General features: G+C 33.4%; 1 pseudogene; it reads right to left on the reverse strand.

Annotated features, from left to right (window-relative positions):
- Window positions 1-467: 467 nt before the first annotated feature.
- On the reverse strand, window positions 468-21,692 carry LOC114716953 (LEAF RUST 10 DISEASE-RESISTANCE LOCUS RECEPTOR-LIKE PROTEIN KINASE-like 1.1; annotated as a pseudogene).
- Window positions 21,693-22,230: the final 538 nt, after the last annotated feature.

Genomic DNA, 22,230 nt, shown 5'->3' on the forward strand with positions numbered 1-22,230 from the left:
CTCAATTTTCATCTTAAAAGGATTGGAATCAAAGTTAATTATTCTTCCACCAATGCAAAAACATTTAAATCTTTTCAGTTATCAATCTTAAATGTTGGTTCTTCCAAATAATTTTTTAGTTAATGACGCATGATAACATAAATATCTTAATAATCCTGCCCCACATTCATGTAATTTATAGAGGATTAAGACAATTAAAGTGTAAGTAAAAGTGATTCTTGGAAGTAATCACAAACACCCAATAAATAAAAGCGAACAAATATAATTGTCTAAATGGTTAAAATATAAAATAGATTTTACTAGGTTTGTAGTTGAAAATATGGAAAGAACTATATTATAGAGTTCGAAATAACTATATAAAAGGAGTTTGATTTCAACTTACATAAAAATACCTTTTAAAAGTGTTTTTGAAGCTAACCAAACACCCCCTCAGGTACAATAAAACTACTTTAACTTTACAATGGTGATCATGCTGTACGGGTTGGGAGTTGTGGCATTGAGTCGTTCATTGATCCAGCTCCATCCAAAAGTAGTGAGGTTGGGAGAGATGTATGTATCTCCCAGTTTGAAAACCCAGCACCACGAAACTCTAGGTGCTTTAGATAATCATCCTTCCCATTTTCAATTTTCTGCAGAAACTCCACTACTTTATCCATGGAAGGTCTTAGCTCTCCATCCTTCTGTAGGCACTGAAAAGCTAAGTTTGCCACTGAGATTATCATCTCCTTAACCTTGTCATCAGACTCAAAACAAAGGGAATGATCTACAAACTCAGTAAATGCTCTTCTTTGAATCTTCTTAACTGCCATATTTGCCAAACTAATCTTATCCTTGGCCCTCGTAACAATGATAGCTGGCTTAGAAGATATGAGCTCAATCAGCACGGCTCCAAAACTATAAAAATCACTCTTTTCAGTAAGCTCGCAGAATTGGTAATATTCGGGGTCCAAATAACCTGGGCTTCCAGCTGGAGCCGTGGAGACATGAGACACAAACATGGGAAATAATCTAGAAATACCAAAGTCAGCAACCTTGACGCAAAAATAGTGATCTAGAAGAAGGTTGCTGGATTTGACATCCCGGTGAATGATGTCAGAAGCATGGAGATAGGACAATGCCTTTGCCGTCTCTATGGCAATCCTCATCCTCAAGGGCCACGGTAGTGAACCAGGTTTTGCTAGATTTCCATGAAGATGACAACCAAGAGTTCCATTTGGAATATATTCGTAGACTAGGAGTAGTTCACGAGGTACGGGAAGTGCAACCGTAAATTGACACAAGGTTTTTGTGCCGCAAGCCTGTTAGAATCTTAATCTCATTCATAAATTGCTGTACACATGAGTTGCGCTCAAACAGCCGCTTAACAGCAACTTCTCGTCCATCTTTAAGTTTTCCTAGTCGTTTAAAATCAAACCAACACCTTTTCATCAACATCTACACTAGCACAAGTTAATAATGCATCTCCCCAAACACAATAATATAACTTCAAAATTCAACTATGTAAGAATGAATATTTTTGACAGAAGAAACTCTCAATACATATTTTTAAGGTGGCTTACCATAGTAAACAGTTCCAAAGCCTCCACTTCCAAGTTCTCTTGATCGATCAAATTTGTTTGTTGCTTCTTCGAGTTCCTCATAGGAGAAGACAGGGAACTTAAAGTAGATGTGTCTACCTTCTAGGATTACATTTGAGTGAGTATTATCAGATTCAATGGTTCTTGACTGATTTTGTGAGCCCAAAGACTTGTATCTTTGTTTGTTCCGCAATAGAATAACAACCAAACCAATTATAATCACAACAGTTGCACTTGGTACACCTACATATATGCCACGTGACAGAATTTGGTGAAATGGAATAACTTGCATTTCATTGATGAGAGTTATATTCATAGAAGGAAAAATATACATAACAAACAATATTTACAAGTAACTGAATTAGTTTTTTATACTTAGAGGAAGAGCTTTGAAACTTTAATTAATTCTAGGATTATAATGGCCACGAATACAGTCAATTAATATAAGATTTGTTGTGCTCTTTCGTCATCAAATAAGATTTCTTGTACCTGTATAAAGATTTCATACTTTTTGGCAGCCAAAATATATTGATTTTCGTGACACAGACATTATCTTCGGTTAATAATGATAGAATGAATCTGTGTGCTTACTATGTTCATTGACTCGGACACTGACCAGGATCAAGATAGGGAAAAGTGGACAGGAAAATAAGGGCCAGGTCTTTGCCATCTACCTTGAAGTTCCCACAACCACAAAAGGACACAGTATACCAGAAACTTCAAGTTTTATCCACGGGACCACGGCAACCACCTAATTTTATTATTTAGAAATAATGATTTTAAAAATACTCCTACTATCTGTATTCATCATCAGGTTCAACTTAAGTATAATCAAATTTTACTTCACTTATTTATGGAGCAATCACCGGGCACTATCTGTCCAGTGATGTTTTAGCGTCTGTATTGAATGTTTAGTCCAATGGGAAAAGAACTTCATTAAAATCTTTAATCTCTCCTCTGTTTTTCTCCAACCAAACAATCATAAAAATTAATTAAATTTAAATATTTAATGAATACTAATTTGATAATTTTTCAAAAATAATAGTACTTGGAACAATATGTGAATTTATGTTTTTAGTGGTAATTTTACAAAATGTAATGCTGTCTAGATGTTGTAAAAGCATAAATAATTATATTTTGTTTAATTCTGGTGCAATTCACAAGATATTTTTACCGGTTATAATATAGAAATAAACAATGACTTGTTGTATTTTAAAATTACAATTATACACAAATTTAGACAACAAATTATTTTATTCTACAAATTATTGCAATTATGAAAATTTTTAAAAGAAATCTAAAATACAATGTATTTTGTTTTAGAAACTATTATATCTATATATATTTAAAATATAATTAATAACTAAATAATTAATTTATTACCTATTAGCAATCCCAGCTTCCAAGCCCGTCTTTTATTTCGATCTTCTGTCTCAATTTCATCCATGCCACAAAAAAGAGAAGCAGATACGAAATGAACAAATTAGTATCGGAGTTGATAAGATTAGATATAAAACCCAAAAAGAAAAACGCAGAGCCGATTTGATTAGTTGACAAGCAGTTAATATCAGATTCTGAAAAAAGACTGAGTAAATTTAAAATATTACCTAATTATTATTCATACCTTTGAATTTGAGACAATACAATCCTCCAGTGCTGTTGAGCCTGCATATCCTTTTGTCAGAAACACATGAAGCACAGTCATTAGAAAGCTGAATTGTAACGGGGAATTCAGAGGCGATGAATGTAAATGGATCAGCAGAGAAAGCCAGCATGTTCACTGGCACCCGAACCCTTGGACATGCTGCTAAAGAAGATGGAGGATCATCTTCATCTTGCGTGCTGAAGAAGATAGTCTCATTCTCACTCCGACCACATCCTGTATAGTTCAAGAATTGCCTTGGAAGCCTGTAAGTGAGCGAACTACTACATTTGTACATGGTTATATTTGGCAATATATGAAAGGAAACCAAGGGCGAGCTTGGAGGAACAGTAACATTGGAGGACAGGGCATCACAATTATCATTTACCAAACGCTTCTGTAAATCTGCATCTCTAATGAAAACTTCAGTATTGGAAATGCCTACTCTCGTCACCTGAAACATCTTTGTTCCTAATTGCACGGTTTTCTCAGCGTTTCACAGCCATGAATTGCCAACATTCCACAGTCTTTGCGTTGTGGAGTGGTTAAAGGGAACGAGAGCTTCCCCAGATTCCCACAGTCAAAGATAGGTGGGCACTCATCTCCAGAAGCAGAATGGTTAGCGAAAAGGAAGAAGAAGAACATGAACAAATAAACTGGTAGAACCATGATCTTCCTCTGAAACTCTCACTCGTAGAGAACAAGTTTAGTCTATGGAGACTATATGTGGTTGTTTCAAGCAATAACTTGCTAAGGTTTGGTTGTAGCTCTGCGACATAGCAGTTGACTTGTCAGAAAGACCAAGACCAAGAAGATGGATATGAGACACGTGTCCTTCTCTCAACATAAAGCAGAGAAATTAACAATTCACGCGGTTTTTAATTTTAATATTCCCATTGCTGTTTATTTGTATAGTAATTTTAATTTTAATTTAATATATAAGCATCACAACTCGTGGTGAACATTTTATTATTCGATGAACTTTCGCAGCAAATAATCTTTTTGAAATTTGCACCTGGAAAGAAAGTACTATTAATAATATATTGATAAAAGAGCATTTTTAGTTATTTAATTTCATACAAAATTCTTTTTCCTTAAGTTCATAAAGCTTCTTTTACGGGACCTAATTCTAATATTTTTACATGAATTTGAAAAAAAATCTATAAATACTACTGTATTGAATAATTAAAAAAACAATGATCAGTACAAAAAATTGTCGTGTTTGTGTTATCTGGATTTATTTGTTTTTATTTTTATTTTGAGAACATATATATCAACCAAATTTTTTTTAAAAATCAAAATATCTATTGTAAGATGGTGAAAATTGTTTTAACTATTTATCATCTTTTTTGGCCAACATATTTCTTACCATTTTGGAATGAAAGTTAATTGAAGTTGTGTCTGATCTGTGGAGATTCTTGCCCCAAAGTGAACAGCGATGATTGTAAGCTTTTGCTTCTGAACCGCTAGGGAGACCTCATCATAATTATGTCCTCTTTTTGCTCTCCATTTTTTAATCACTATTCTCCACATCTGGTCCTAATTGTCAGTTTATTAAATAAATCTCAACCTGATTGAGAATAAATAATTAAAATTCCTCAACCCAACTATTTCATCATATTGCCAAAATTAGTACAAACCCACACCACATTTTATTTATTGTTTTTAAAATACTAAAACTCTCACCGGTCGGTCGGTCACCGAAACTCTGGCGACCGGCTGATAATTGGTCACTGGAGTTCCATCTTTCAAAAACAATTTTTTAAAATTTTTTTACAACTTCAGTATAACGGTTAACAACTTTTGTAACGTTATTAACAACTGTAGTATAGTAGTTAACAACAGGTTTTTCAGGAAATTCAACAAGTACTGACAGTTGAAAACAAATTTTTTTAAAAATTTTACAACTTCAGTATAATTATTAACAACTTTTGTGACGCTATTAATAACTTCAATATAGTAGTTAATAACAGGTTTTCTGAGAAATTCAACAAGCTCCGGCGGCAGAAAACAATTTTTTTGAAAATTTTTACAACTTCAGTATAATAGTTAACAACTTTTGTGACGTTATTAACAATTTCAGTATAGCAGTTAACAACAGGTTTTTCAGAAAATTCAATAATTGGTCGCCAGAGCTCTGGCGGCCGGAAACAATTTTTTTAAAAATTTTTACAATGTTAATATAACGGTTAACAACTTTTATAACGCTATTAACAATAGGTTTTTCAAGAAATTCAAAAATTTGTATTTTTACAACTTCAATAATGCCGTTAACAAGTTCCGTAACTCTAGTAACAACTTTGATATAGTATTTAACAATATGTTTTCTTAAAAATTCAAAAAAAAAAGGCATTTTTACAACTTTGGCAATTACTTTCTTTTTTTGAAAATTTTTACAGCTTCATTATAACGGTTAACAACTTTTATAATGTTATTAACAACTTTAGTATAGCAGTTAACAACAAGTTTTCCAAAAAAAATTCAAAAAGTAGCATTTTTACAACTTCAATAATGTCGTTAACAAGTTCCGTAACTCTATTAACAATTTCGATATAGCATTTAACAACAAGTTTTCTTAAAAATTAAAAAAAAAGGCATTTCTATAACTTTAACAACTACTTTTTTTTAAAAAAAAATTTATAGCTTCAGTATAACAGTTAACAACTTTTGTAACTCTATTAACAACTTTGATATATCAGTTAACAACAGGTTTTTTGGCAAATTCAAAAAGTAGTATTTTTACAACTTCAGTAATGCAGTTAACAAACTCAAAAACCTGTTGTTAACTGCTATACTGAAGTTGTTAATAGCGTTACAAAAGTTGTTAATCGTTATACTGAAATTGTAAAAATTTTCAAAAAAAATTGTTTTCCACTGCAGGAGCTCTGACGACCAATTGTTGAATTTCTCGAAAAATATGTTATTAACAGATATACTGAAGTTGTTAATATCGTTACAAAAGTTTTTAACTGTTAAAAATTTTCAAAAAAAATTGTTTTCAATTGCCGGAGCTTGTTGAATTTCCCAGAAAACCTGTTGTTAGCTGCTATACTGAAGTTGTTAATAGCGTTACAAAAATTGTTAACCGTTATACTGAATTTGTAAAAATTTTCAAAACAATTGTTTCTGACTGATGGAGCTCCGGTGACCAATTGTCAGTCGATCGCCAGAGCTCTAGTGATTGTCGCCGTCGGAGTTCCGGTGACCAACCGGCCAGTGGAGGCTTTGGTATTTTAAAAAAACAAATAAAATAAAGGACAATTTGATCTTTTCATTTAACATGATAATCCCAATTTGGTCTCTTGAGACCAAAATGGGATTTTTTAAATTCAGCAGATGTTTTGGATATTATGAAATTAATATGTCATTTTTCTGTTTTTTTCCCTATTAAATAAATCTCAACCTGATTGAGAATAAATAATTAAAATTCCTCAACCCCACTATCTTGAGAAATTCTTACGTACATGGGTGCACCGCCTCATTTGTGCTCTGACCAATCAGAATATAACAAGTCACAACATTTTAATCTTAGCTAGCTAGCAGGTCGTCTCTAATTATTAAGCAATTAAGATTTAAATTAAGAGGAAAACTCAGGGATTTCAATTTGCATCAGAAAATTCCCATCGAAGAGCCCTAACCTCTGCATTTGAGATTCAATGACGATTGCCCTCTTCCTGCTAACCTGAGACGAAACTTGAGCTCTTAAGGCTGGAGGTCTCTCAACGAGTTTGTGGTGGGTAAGTTGCAAGTTGTGCTTTCCTTTTTCTTTCATTTTTGATTGAATAAGAGGCTATTTTTCCTCATCTTCCTCTCCATGGCAACCGTTTTGCGATTAGAGATAATGGTTAAGCCCTGAAGGCTGAAGGTTCTTGACGATCCCCTTCTTATCGTGTTTTGCTTCGATTTGTGGCTGGTAAGCTCTGATTTGTGGATACAAGTGAGTAATGAAATCATGTTTGAAGCCCAAAACCCTAGCTTAAAATCAATTTTGGAAGCTTTTAATAACCCTTTTACATTCCCTCTGTCTTTAAATCAAAAGTATGAACCATGGAAGTATTTCAGAAATCCTACCTAGAGTGTTGCAACCACCAGAGCCTTTGCCGAAAAAATCGTTTCGCTATGATTCTTGAAGTTTCACTAAAATGAGATTTTGTTATTTGACTTAATTGATAACAAACTGAGGTACGATAAGACTAATCCTACATATCATCAAGGCACTTGGTTCAATTTATTTATTATTTTTCGAAGTACTTGCATTTTGCCGGTCCAAAATGTTGTGGAATATTTGAAGATTACTAGGGCCTTGAACGAATATCATTGTTTATAACATTTATATCTTCTACAAGGCATCTTTATGGATGGTGAGTTCAACTATATTTGTAATTTCAGCTGCCTTGTTTTGTTTATGTGAAATCATTTTACCAGTAATGGTTACTATGTTTGCAATAATTTCTATTCAACCTACACACCTAGATTGTTTTTCATGTACTTCAGGCACATAAATTTTGTGATGTTTATTCTGTTTCTGACTCTTTGCAGAATTTTTAGGCCTAAATTCCTGAGTTGTCTATGTAGATCATAAAGAAACTTACCTAGTGTCTGCCTAGCTGTCTGGCTTGATAGCCCCTACTTTTTTATTGTAATTAACAATCAGTGTTACACCTTCTTTTTTTAACCTCATCAAAATGTGGCAGTGGGATTTTGGTTTCGTGTAGGTATGAAACTTAAGGGGAGGAGAACTATACACCATGGCAGGTTGGGTAGGTAAGAGGAGGACGTGGCCTTGCTGAAATCATTCATTACACGAGGCATAATGGCTAACAATGTGATTTTGATATGGAAAGCTTTTGAGAATTGAAGGGGATGATGACTTTAGTTTGACCTCGATGAGTTTGGTGCTGACTAGCTAGTTTGTTGGCACAGTTTGCTGTAACAGGCAGTTACTATTTAGTATATGTAACTTGCTGTCCAGAAATGCTTTATGTAATGTTGCAATTGAAGGTTGTTAATTTGGTATTGTAACATGACAGTTGATTGTTTCAATGGAATGCCTTTGATTTGGTGTTTTGATAGTTGATTCTTCTTCCAGATATAGTTATGCCAAAATTCATAACAAAGAGTTCCAAAAGTGAAGGACAAAAATTCTTGTCATGTCAAATCTGGAGAGCAAAGCAACATTTCAATTAATTGAACTTTGTTACTTTACAAAATACAAATGATCAACCATACAATGATCTTAATGGACCAGAACCATGCAATGCAGCATTTGAGAAGCAAACCAACCAAATGTGCAGAATTATGTTCATCCCTAATAAAATAATGAAAACACTAAATCAATCCTTCACTCCTAACTACTACACAGCTAAGCAGAAGCCTTGACCCATTTTGGTTATTTTTCTCTGTCCATCTCGTCCCTTACGCTGTGTTTGGCTTGACTGAGGGAAGGAAAGGGGAGGGATTTTAATCAAGGGGAGGGAAAGGGAGAAGAGGGGAGGGTAGCTACAAAGGAGAGGAGAGGGAGGGGGAAGTAAGGAAAGAGATTTTAATGATATCCTATTTGGATTGATTGGAGGGGACGGAAAGTTGGAATTTTAATAATATCTTATTTTGTTCTAATAAAAAATTGACTATTTTAACCTCATAAAATTTAAATGAATGTTCTCATTTTTTTTATTTTATCAAAATATAACTATATATATAATACAATTCACCAATTTTGACTTACAAAACACAGTTACACACTTATAGGATATCAAGATAAAAAGTCATGAGTGATAGATTTTAATTAGAGAAAAGACCTTGAAGGTGAAAGAAAATACCGATGGCCTCTTGGAATTAGAAGAAGAGGGAAAAAAAAAAGTTAAACAATGTTCACTAATTTTGGAGACAACTATCTCGATAACCTCTTGCTAAATGTTCAAAAGAACTCTTTTATGTAGAAATATTTATGACTGATTATGGGTTAACAAATTGAAACGGTATATGAGGATTAAAGTATTTTAGTTAAGCTAATCTTGAAACTTAAAATTTTATTTCTGATCTCCCCTCTAAAAAATCTCACTTTTAGAAGGGAGGCTAGAAGGGAAGAGGAGAGGAGAAGAGCCCTTCTTTTTTAAAAAAAATATCTTAACTAAACAAGGAGAGGGGAGCAACTCCCCTCCCTTCCTAAAAAATTGCACAAGCCAAACAAGGGGAGGGGAGAAATTTTCCTCCCCTCTTTTTTGAAAATCCTGTACCAAACATAGTGTTAATCTTGCCCAAAGTTTGCTTGGATACATGTACTTCAATCTAATCCAAATAATTGCTGCAGCATACCTGCTGCATTTATAGCAACAAATCATTTGGAGTGCACAAACAATTGGGGAAAAAAAATCAATCAGCAGCATTGACACAGAACATGAAGATGCATTTTCAAAATCCTTTTATAAAGCTTTTTTCCCATATGTTCAAGAATGTGCCATTTGCTGACTTTCACCAAATGGTCGTAAATTGAGGAATGACCTAACTGAATATCAAAGGCTAGAGTTTGGTTATCCATCATCAACATTTGATTGAATACTAGATTTGTAAAATTATAAAATAATCAAGAAGTTTTAGGTAGAAACAACATACCTTAATAAACTAGCAAATTAAAACATATATAAACAAATTGAAATCGAAGAGAATAATAGAAGAGAATATTGTGGCCTTCCAGTGCTAATGAGCTAGAATGCACCATCATTGATTCCTCATTCAACGTCATCAGAGACACTTAATGGTCCTAACCTTGTGGCCTTCAATCCTTCAACGACAATATCACAGGGATAATTTAGGAAGGGATTGGCGTGAGGTTGGATTAGAAAAACAAGAGAGGAGAGGAAGATAAGGGAACCATTGGGCTGAGGAAGTTACTAGCAAAGGCGAGACCGACAATCAACTCCCTAAGTAATCGACGGCTAGTGCGTTGAGCGGCGAAGGTTCGTGGACGAAGAAGAGTGTTGGCTGCAAAGCAGGGGAAGAGGATGATTGTTAAATGTAGAGGCGAGGGTTCTTCGATGGAAATTTGAATTTGAAGTTTCTTGATGCAAGTTAAAATCCCCGAGAGTTTTTTCTTATAATTATTATTTTAATTGAAATCTTAATTGCTTAATAATTAGAGATGACCTGGCAGCCAGCTAAGATTAAAATGTTGTGACTTGTTATATTCTGATTGACCAGAGTACAAATGAGGTGGTGCTCCAGGCGTACGCAAGAATTTCTCAACTATCTTAGCATATTGCCAAAATTAGTAAAAACTCACGCCGCAATGTCCTTATACATCTGTGAGGCTGGGTTTAATTAATTAATTTTGTACATGTATTACTGTTTTTAAACAATTACTAGACATGATAACATTTTTTTAGACCAGCCATAACTTTTAAATATATGCTTCCTTTCATTTGAAAATATAAAAACTAGTTAGAAAATCGACATTGATTATAAATATAAGAGTTTCATCCAATTTGTTTCTAAAATTCACAATTTTTTTAATCCATGCCAATTGGTGGGACATGTTAAGAGAATTTTTATGAAAAGATGGTTATAATACAAGTGATTAAATAGGTTATTTAAGAAAAATCAAGACATATCCATTATAAAAAATTAATTTAACTAATTTTTAACGTATGTAAATTAGTTATCTTCAATCTTATACAGAAGTATTGCATAACTAATTTATAAGTCAAGAACCACTAAGTGGGCGTGTAAAGTATGAATGTGTGGCGTCTTGTCCAATGATAAGACAACTAATTTATAAAAATTAAGAAATTAAATATTTATTTATAATAAATATGTGTTGATTTTTTTTAAATGCCTCATTAATTTACATTAGAAACTTTTTTTCATTGATGAAAACCCACCTCATTATATGCCACCAATATTGTTGTTTAAAATCAACTGAGTCTTGTATTTGGAATCAAACTAAATTTCTCAATTGATTTTTATATTTTAAACATAAAAATACTCTTCCGATTTTAAATATAAGATTTTTATATACATTGTATAAAAGTCTTATATTTAGGACAGGAAGAGTAATAAAAACTTTTTTTCATTGATGAAAACCACCTCATTATATGCCATCAATATTGTTGTTTAAAATCAACTGAGTCTTGTATTTGGAATCAAAATAAATTTCTCAACTGATTTTTATATTTTAAACATAAAAATACTCTTCTCATTTTAAATATAAAATTCTTATATATACTATATAAAAATCTTATATTTAAGACAGGAAAAGTAAGAAATTTTATAGAATGATGGCTAAATATGACTTTGCAATTGCATCCGGTACCTATGAGTAATCACCAAATTAAGAATTAATGACTTTTCAGTGGTCCCCACAATACGACACGCCGTGAACTTTGCCACCTGTCACTTCCGGCTTGCTCGTATGCACAGAGAAGTGTGGTACCATCACCATGTGAATTATTATTACTACCTCTTCTATTTATAAGATTTTATTTATAGATTATAAACAAGATTTTATAAATAAAATTGAAAGTATCATCATCATCATCATCTCTAATAATTAATATAAAAAGTAAATAACAAATTTGAGAAAAAATCTAAAAAAATATATTTTAAATTACACTATAAAAAGAGTTTTATATTTAAGACCAGAAAAGTAGTAAACAAAACTGATTTAAAATTTTAAAATTTTAAAATTCAAAAAAATTTTTCTTAAAATTTTTCAAATTAAAAAAATTAATTAAGTTTGTTATTTATAATAAATATATGTTAAATTTTTTAAATTATTTTTAAAAAAAATATCCAAATATATTTATACATGTTAAAATCAACCATGAAGAAAGTGAATGAGATCACGTCTATGTGTTTAATCTCAACAAAATGTGCTTCATCACAGGCTCTTGAACTTGATTAATATATGCATTAGGTCATGTCCGAACTTGTCCAAATATCGCCAAATAAATAAGATCAGTTTATAGAGAATAAATCAAATAAATAACTGGCAATCACAATATTATATAAATTTAAGCGTCTAATAAGTATGAAATAAATGTCATAAGGTCATTATGCTCTTTGATGAAGGAATTTCTCACATAATGATAATTAACACGCTAATATTAGTATAAAGTTTTCAAAAGGATAAAGAGAATGAATGGCCAAAAACAAAAAGTGAGTGTAAACGAAATTCATATTAACAATTAAAACTAACATCCTATATTAAGATTGGAACTAACAATCGAAGTTAAACAAATATGCCTTCCGATGAGAATTGATATATTAATCTTCAATCTCAGAAGTAATTGATCTTACAATGTTGAAGATTTTTTTACACATCAAATAATTTCATTACTGTAGATAATGCCATACTTCGCACTCCATAGTTGTTGGCTAAACAGAAAAGCATCAAGTAAGTAACATGAGGTACGTAGAGGTTGATTAAGGACTTATTTAATGATTATTATATATGTCGACCATCAAATAAGTATGGGTAATTATTTGATGTTTATATTAGTCAACCGTTAAATAGATTTCTTTTCTTAATTATCAGAAATTTAAAACTATTTGATAACTTTTTTTTTTGGGTAAACAACAATGTTTTAAAAGCCAGACCGGGAGTCGAGCCGGAAAGAGCAGCGGGTCCTGGTTCAAACAGTTGGAACGGTTGGACTGTTCGGTCGGACAGGTAAAATAATAATTAAATTAAAAATAGTGTTATATAGTATATAATATATACATATATAATGTTATAAACATAATTAGTACAATTTATAGTAAAATTAGCAAAGTCACTATATATGTTTTAAGTTTAACAAAATAAAATCATTGAAAGTAACAGCACGTCAACAATCTAACACTGCATGACCTCTAAGTACTCAATACAATGCACTAAGACAAATGACTTGATGACTTATCAAATATTGGAGGATCTTGATTAAGCCAATCATGAGTCTCCAAAAAGGCATCTGGGTCTGTAGCCTCTGCACTATGACTATCAATATCTTCTTGAGAAAATGACCCTAAATCAACACCTGCTCCAACTTCAATTCCAAAGCATCCATCCTTAACTTGAGCCTCATTGCCCCTCTCTTCATAATTATCTTTATAAAATAGTTTGCAACAATCATATTATTGAAATTAGTAAAATGTATAATATAAATTTAAAAAAATAGAAAGATTAGAAAACATCTAACCTTCTTCACTGATGAAACCTTTTGGCATTGGTAGTGTTGTATCATCATAAATGATGTCTTCTTTGATCTCATCAGCACGAAGTGTTGAAAGAGGAGGAGAATCAACTTCTTCAGTTATCCAATATTCAATCTTATCAATACTTTCATAATCAATAGGATCAAAAGTTTTGTTCTTGTTAACAACTCTAAAAAAGAAATGACAATAACATAGTATTAGCATTTATATAATTAATTGTTTGAAAAATATAAATTCAAGTAAAATATAAAACTTGGAAAAATATACATATTCCTCAAACAAAAATTGTAATGAACAAAGACAAGATCATTCAGCCTTTTATGCTCCAACCTATTCCTTTTCTTGGAGTGTATTCTTTCAAAGACACTCCAATTCCTTTCACAACCCGATGAAGATGCAATTTGGCTTAACAATTGAATAGCTAACTTTTTCACATTTGGACAACTACCTCCAAAATATCGCCACCATTCATCTGTCATATCAAAAATAGAATATCATCAAATGATTAAGTCACAGGCTTAATGCCTAAGAATCAAGAATTATGACTCATTAAACTATCATCAAACATTAAAATATAAAACTTTACTAGGTCGCATTGATTTTGCAGATTCAAGGGCTAAAGGATGATTGAAGCTACCACTTCTATTTTGGTATTGTGTGCCTTCTTGCAAGAACTTGGTCTTATTGGAAGCTATTTTCCTATTTATAACTATAAGATATCCATTCATAACCTCTGGCTTTTGAGAGAAGTTAGCCTAGTCATAAAGAAAAGCAGGATTTAAGACATAAGCTGCTGTGTGAAGATCTTGGCGAAGTTATGCATCCCACCTTCTCTTAATAATTCTTGTATAGGGCTTGTATAAAGTTTTTTTGCCCATGAAAGTACTCTTGATAGCTTTCCTTGCCCTATACATACCCTCATAGATATATCCAAGTGAAGGCCTATCATCAGAATCAACTATTCTCAACAATCGAACAAGTGGTTTTACAACTTCAACAATAATCTTACAATCATTCCAGAACTTGTTATCTAATATAATCATTGTTACATCTTTGGCTCTCTGATCTCTGTAGTATCTGGAATCTAAAAATGCCTTGCTAGTTACCAGGGCTTGTAAATCATGCTTGTGATCAAGAAGACTTTTTAATACAATAAATGTAGTAGCAAATCGTGTTGGCCCTGGACGGATAATTTCTTTCCAACCTTCTCTTTTCCTCAGCCAGGCAAGCACAAATGCATGATTGTAAATGAATTTTGAAACCTTTGAAGCTCTTGATGCCAAACTAGTAACAATACCCATTTTGCCAATGTCTACTAAAATTAAATTTAAGCAATGAGCAACACATGGAGACCAATATATAGAAGGATGCTTGTCAGTTAATAACCTCCCAGCAGCTTTATAATTAGTTGCATTATCAGTTACCAAGTGAACCACATTATCCACACCAACAAATGTAACCATTTCCAAGAATAAGTTACAAAGAGTTTGGACATCCTTCACAATATCTGAGGCATCAACAGACTTAATGAACACAATCCCTCTAGGACAGTAAACAAGAAAATTAATCAATTGTCTATTTCTTTGATCTTGCCAACCATCAGCCATTATTGTGCAACCAGTTTTTGCCCAAAAGCCTCTACACTCATCAACTAACAATTGAACCTCCTTTTTCATATCTTGTAGTAATTTGGTTCTAAAAGCATGATAAGATGGCCCTTTATAACTAGGTCCAATAGCTACAATAGCATCTATCATAGGCTAGAAGTAAGGAGAATTAATAGCATTAATTGGAATACAACAATCATAGAGTCACCTAGCCATAGCTAAGTCTGCTCTATGCACGGCTTCCTTACCTGCAAACGCACTTCTAATTCCTGGTTTTGCACCTGGACTTGTCCTTGGGGCAAAGAATTTGTCTATTGGTGTAGATGGCTTTCTTTTCATAGCTTGAGATGGTCTTAAGGCAGAAGTTTGAATATTTTGCTAATAAGAAGTTGGAGTAGGAGTTTGAATCTATGTCGGAGGAACCTCTTGCAAATTTGGAGCATCCCCTTCAAATGATGTGACACTAGGACCATAGGGATTGTCCTCCTCATATATATCTTGTTTCTTACCTTTCTTCTCTTCAATTTCTTTCAAATTTTCTCCCAACCGAAAGCGAACATCACCCGGAACTTTTTTACAACTTATTATATCTCCTTTTATTCCCGCAAGATGCTGTTTCATTCTATGTATCCCTCCACCTCCAAATTCCTTTGCGCAATACAAATATCTCAAGCGAGGTTTGCCACTTGGGTTTTTGCTAGCCACTTGAACACAATGTTCCCATGCAGGATTAGCCTTCGATCTCACCGATTGTGTAGAGGGAGCATTACCGGATACTTCTTGTGGTTGGGATGACATCTTCTAATTTCTACAATACAAATACACAATAGTATCAATTAATTATAACTAGTAAACATATCTAGAGAGCATGTTAATTAAGAAAAGGATTTTGAATTTAAGCACTCAATTATTTAAACAATTAATTATAGTTCATGGAAATATAATTATAATTTATGGATCATGTAGGACTATAAGTAATACTTAGTTTTTTTTTTTGTCAAATTAGATCCCCCATGGCCCCACTAGCCTTCTTTAAATTTAACCCATCAAGGCATCAAGCTTCTTTAAATTAAAGAATAAATAATCAATCATCATTGTTTCATAAGGTATAAACTTGTGAATTATAAGATATAGTAATCATATGCTAAACAAGCATAATCAAAATGGTAACAAATATATAAGTATAGTCCAACAAATAAAATATGACAATAAAAAAGATAGCTAAATATTCAAATGCCCCATATTCAAATACCAAGCCAAAAAGATAACTAAAATATTAAGTCCCTGTCTCTCTGACTCTGTGCACATAGCTAGGTCCCACGGTTTATTTTTATATTTCTTTCTAACTTCATTCCAAACTCAACGAAATCCTCTTGGTTACATGCAAATGGAAACATATATACGTATATGACAGTTACAGGCTTCTGAATTGTTTTATCATATTCTTCAGTACATTCAACCTGGATTAAACGCATATTTAGGAGACAGATCACGATGTAGCTGAAGTAAACACAAGTTGGTCAGCTCGCTGCAAAGAAAAATGGATCCTAACATGGATTCCTCGGTCACAGCTCAGAGCTCACTCAACACATATATATATAAGCTTATACATCGGTCAAAATCAAATAGTTACAGGCTTACAGCTTATTCAATATGTATGTATAAGCATCAAACGGTATCTTCTCCATCAGTACTACTGGTAGTCGGTTCTGGTTTTGGCAAAATAAACAGAGCATAGGTTCATTGAAACAGCCGATTACCGATACAAAGCTGTTTAGAATCCAATGAGTAGAGAATGATTTACCTGTTTAGAATCCAAGAGATTTGAATTGTGATGACTTCAAATTTATGATCACCTCTGCCTTCAAGCCTCCACTTCTCTGACTTGGGTTTTCCCAACTCCTTCAAAGCGAGAACGTGCGGACGCTGAATCAGAAATAACCTGATCGTGAATGCTGGCGGACGACGGCGCATATGAACAGAGGACGACGGAGCACGGCAGACGGAGGAAGAAGATGGATAGATGGAGAAGTGGTGGTGGGGACCTAGGGCACTCAAACTCACAAAGTCGGTCCCGCCACTCCCGCATTCATGACAGAAAGGCTGAAAGTGCCAAGCAAAAAGTCAGAAACAAGGGTCCCTTGAAATCATTTTTTTAAAAAATTATTTTTTGTAATGTAATAAATATAAAATATATGGACTTTTGGCAGTTTTGGGCCTTTTTTTTTTATTCTGATGATATCCTTCAACACTTCAGCCCGTCCGGTTTTTCCAAATCCGGAACGGCTTCTGGCCCAACAGCGGATAAAAGCGGTCCAAAACAAATTAACCACTCAGGCGGCCCAAACCCTCTGTTCGAGCTGTTGTGTGGACCGGGCGACGGTCTAACCGGTCGGACCGTCTGGTCCGGTCCGGCTCTTAAAACCTTGGTAAACAGCCGTCAAATATTTTTAGGTGATATACTTGACCGTCAAATATATATATTTTGGATTTTTTTTTTCAAGAAATCGTTAAGAGTCTCATTCAAATGGCTTTATGATTTTCCAATTACTATAGTGATGAAAATGCTCAAAATATCAATTTTCGTTTTAAAAGGATTGGAATCAAAGTTAATTATTCTTCCACCAATGCAAAAACATTTAAATCTTTTCAGTTATCAATCTTAAATATTGGCTCTTCCAAATAATTTTTTAGTTAATGACCCATGATAACATAAATATCTTAATAATCCTGCCCCACATTCATGTAATTTATAGAGGATTAAGACAATTAAAGTGTAAAAGTGATTCTTGGAAGTAACGACAAACACCCAATAAATAAAAGCGAACAAATATAATTGTCAAAATGGTTAAAATATAAAATAGATTTTATTAGGTTTGTAGTTGAGAATATGGAAAGAACTATATTACAGAGTTTGAAATAACTATATAACAAGAGTTTGATTTCGACTTACATAAAAATACTTTTTAAAAGTGTTTTTGAAGCTAATCAAACACCCCCTCAGGTACAATAAAACTACTTTAATTTTACAATGGTGATCATGCTGTACGGGGAGGGAGTTGTGGCATTGAGTCGTTCATTGATCCAGCTCCATCCAAAAGTAGTGAGGTTGGGAGAGATGTATGTATCTCCCAGTTCGAAAACCCAGCACCACGAAACTCTAGGTGCTTTAGATAATCATCCTTCCCATTTTCAATTTTCTGCAGAAACTCCACTACTTTATCCATGGAAGGTCTTAGCTCTCCATCCCTCTGTAGGCACTGAAAAGCTAAGTTTGCCATTGAGATTATCATTTCCTTAACCTTGTCATCAGACTCAAAACAAAGGGAAGGATCTACAAACTCAGTAAACGCTCTTTTCTGAATCTTCTTAACTGCCATATTTGCCAAACTAATCTTATCCTTGGCCCTTGTAACAATGATAGCTGGCTTAGAAGATATGAGCTCAATCAGCACGACTCCGAAACTATAAACATCACTCTTTTCAGTAAGCTCGCAGAATTGGTAATATTCGGGGTCCAAATAACCTGGGCTTCCTGCTGGAGCTGTGGAGACATGAGACACAAACATGGGAAACAATTTGGAAATACCAAAGTCAGCAACCTTGACACAAAAATGGTGATCTAGAAGAAGGTTGCTGGATTTGACATCCCGGTGAATGATGCCAGAAGCATGGAGATAGGACAATGCCTTTGCCGTCTCTATGGCAATCCTCATCCTCAAGGGCCACGGTAGTGAACCAGGTTTTGCTAGATTTCCATGAAGATGACAACCAAGAGTTCCATTTGCAATATATTCGTAGACTAGGAGCAGTTCACGACTGGTACGGGAAGTGCAGCCATAAAGTGACACAAGGTTTTTGTGCCGCAAGCCTGTTAGAATCTTAGGGAGTGTTTGGTAATATGAAAACCATGGTTTCAGAAGCACTTTTCCGCAAAACGAGACAAACTCCTCCACATATTTACTTCGTAAATCGTAAAAGCACTTCTGAAACCATGGTTTGGTTTCTATCCAAACACCCCCTTAACTTCATTCATGAATTGCTGTACACATGAGTTGCGCTCAAACAGCCGCTTAACAGCAACTTCTCGTCCATCTTTAAGTTTTCCTAGTCGTTTAAAATCAAACCAACACCTTTTCATCAATATCTACACTAACACAAGTTAATATGCATCTGCCCAAGCACAATAATATAACTTCAAAATTCAACTATGTAAGAATGAATATTTTTGACAGAAGAAACTCTCAATACATATTTTTAAGGTGGCTTACCATAGTAAACAGTTCCAAAGCCTCCGCTTCCAAGTTCTCTTGATCGATCAAATTTGTTTGTTGCTTCTTCGAGTTCCTCATAGGAGAAGACGGGGAACTTAAAGTAGATGTGTCTATCTTCTAGGATTACATTTGAGTGAGTATTATCAGATTCAATGGTTCTTGACTGATTTTGTGAGCCCAAAGACTTGTGTCTCCGTTTGTTCCGCAATAGAATAACAACCAAACCAATTATAATCACAACAGTTCCGCTTGGTACACCTATATATATGCCATGTGACAGGATTTGGTGAAATGGAATAACTTGCATTTCATTGATGAGTTGTATTCATAGAAGGAAAAATATACATAACAACCAATATTTACAAGTAATTGAATTAGTTTTGTATAATTAGAGGAAGAGCTTTGAAACTTTAATTAATTCTAGGATTATAATAGCCACGAATACAGTCAATTAAGATAAGATTTGTTGTGCTCTTTCGTCATCAGATAAGATTTCTTGTACTTGTATAAAGATTCCATACTTTTTGGCAGCCAAAATATATGGATTTTCGTGACACAAACATTATCTTCGGCTAACCTTTTGTGTCAATAATGATGGAATGAATCTGTGTGCTTACTATGTTCATTGACTCGGACACTGACCAGGATCAAGATTTGGAAAAGCGGACAGGAAAATAAGGGCAGGCCTTTGCCCTCCACCTTGAAGTTCCCACAACCACAAAAGGACACAGTATACCAGAAACTTCAAGTTTTATCCACGGGATCACGGCAACCACCTAATTTTATTATTTACCAATAATGATTTTAAAAATACTCCTACTCTCTGTATTCATCATCAGGGTCAACTCAAGTATAATCAAATTTTACTTCACTTATTTATGGGGCAATCACCGGGCACTATCTGTCCAGTGATGTTTTCGTGTCTGTATTGAATGTCTAGTTTCATGGAAAAAGAACTTCATTAAAATCTTTAATCTCTCCTCTGTTTTTCTCAAACCAAACAATCATAAAAATTAATAAAATTTAAATATTTAATTAATACTAATTTGATAATTTTTCAAAAATAATAGTACTTGGAACAATATGTGGATTTATGTTTTTAGTGGTAATTTCACAAAATGTAATGCTGTCTAGATGTTGTAAAAGCATAAATAATTCTATTTTGTTTAATTTCTGGTGCAATTCACAAGATATTTTTACCGGTTATAATATAGAAATAGACAATGACTTGTATTTTAAAATTACAATTATACACAAATATCGACAACAAATTATTTTATTCTAAAAATTATTGCAATTATGAAAATTTTTAAAAGAAATCTAAAATACAATTTGTTTTATTTTAGAAATTATTATATCTATATATATTTAAATATAATTAATAACTAAATAATTAATTTATTACCTATTAGCAATCCCGGCTTCCAAGCCCGTCTTTTATTTTGATCTTCTGTCTCAATTTCATCTATGCCACAAAAAAGAGAACCAGATACGAAATGAACAAATTAGTATCGGAGTTGATAAGATTAGATATAAAACCCGAAAAGAAAAACGCAGAGCCCATTTGATTAGTTGACAAGCAGTTAATATGAGATTCTGAAAAAAGACTGAGTAAATTTAAAATATTACCTAATTATTATGCATACCTTTGAATTTGAGACAATAAAATCCTCCGGTGCTATTGAGCCTGCATATCCCTTTGTCAGAAACACATGAAGCACAGTCATTAGAAAGCTGAATTGTAACAGGGAATTCAGAGGCGATGAATGTAAATGGATCAGCAGAGAAAGCCATCGTATTCACTGGAACTTCAACCCTCGGACATGCTGCCAAAGAAGATGGAGTATCATCTTCATCTTGCGTGCTGAAGAAGATGGTCTCATTCTTACTCTGACCACATCCTGTATAGTTCAAGAATTGCTTTGGAAGCCTGTAATTGAGCGAACTATTACATTTGTACATGACCATACTTGGCGACATTTGAAAGGAACCCAAGGGCGAGCTTGGAGGAAGAGTAACATTGCAGCACAAGGCATCACAACTATCATTTACCAAACGCTCCTGCAAATCTAGGTCTCTAACGGAAACTAAAGCATTGGAATTGCTTACTCCCTTCACCTGAAGATTGTTTTTTCCTAATTGCACAGTTTTGTCAGCGTTGGGGTGTTCACAGCCATGAATCGGCAACATCCCACAGTCTTTGCGTTGTGGAGTGGTTAACGGGAACGAGAGCTTCCCAAGATCCCCACAGTCAAAGATAGGTGGGCATTCATCTCCAGAAGCAGAATGGTTAGCGAAAAACAAAGAGTAGAACATGAACAAATAAACAGGTAGAACCATGATCTTCTTCTGAAACTCCCACTCGTAGAGAACGAGTTTAGTCTATGGAGACTATATATGGTTGTTTCAAGCAACAACTTGCTAAGGTCTGGTTGTAGCTCTACGAAATGGCAGTTGACTTGGCCGAAAGACCAAGACCAAGAAGATGAATGTGAGAGAGACGTGTCCTTTTCTCAACATAAAGCAGAGAAATTAATAATTCACGCGGTTTTTAATTTTAGTATTCCCATTTATTTGTATAGTAATTTTAATTTTAATTTTAATTTAATATATAAGCATCGCAACTCGTGGTGAACATTTGATTATTCGATGAACTTTCGCAGCAAATAATCTTTTTGAAATTTGCACCTGGAAAGAAAGTATTATTAATAATATATTGATAAAAGTGCATTTTTAGTTATTTAATTTCATACAAAATTCTTTTTCTTTAACTTCATAAAGCTTCTTTTACGGGATCTAATTCTAATATTTTCACATGAATTTGAAAAAAAAAATCTATAAATACTACTGTATTGAATAATTAAAAAAACAATGAACAGTACAAAAAATCGTCGTGTTAGATTAACGGTATTAATATTAGAAAAATGGAAAAATTACTT

The sequence above is a fragment of the Neltuma alba genome, unplaced genomic scaffold (genome assembly GCF_004799145.2).
Source record: "Neltuma alba isolate B1F8T4 unplaced genomic scaffold, ASM479914v2 tig00011700_pilon, whole genome shotgun sequence".
Lineage (NCBI taxonomy): Eukaryota > Viridiplantae > Streptophyta > Magnoliopsida > Fabales > Fabaceae > Neltuma > Neltuma alba.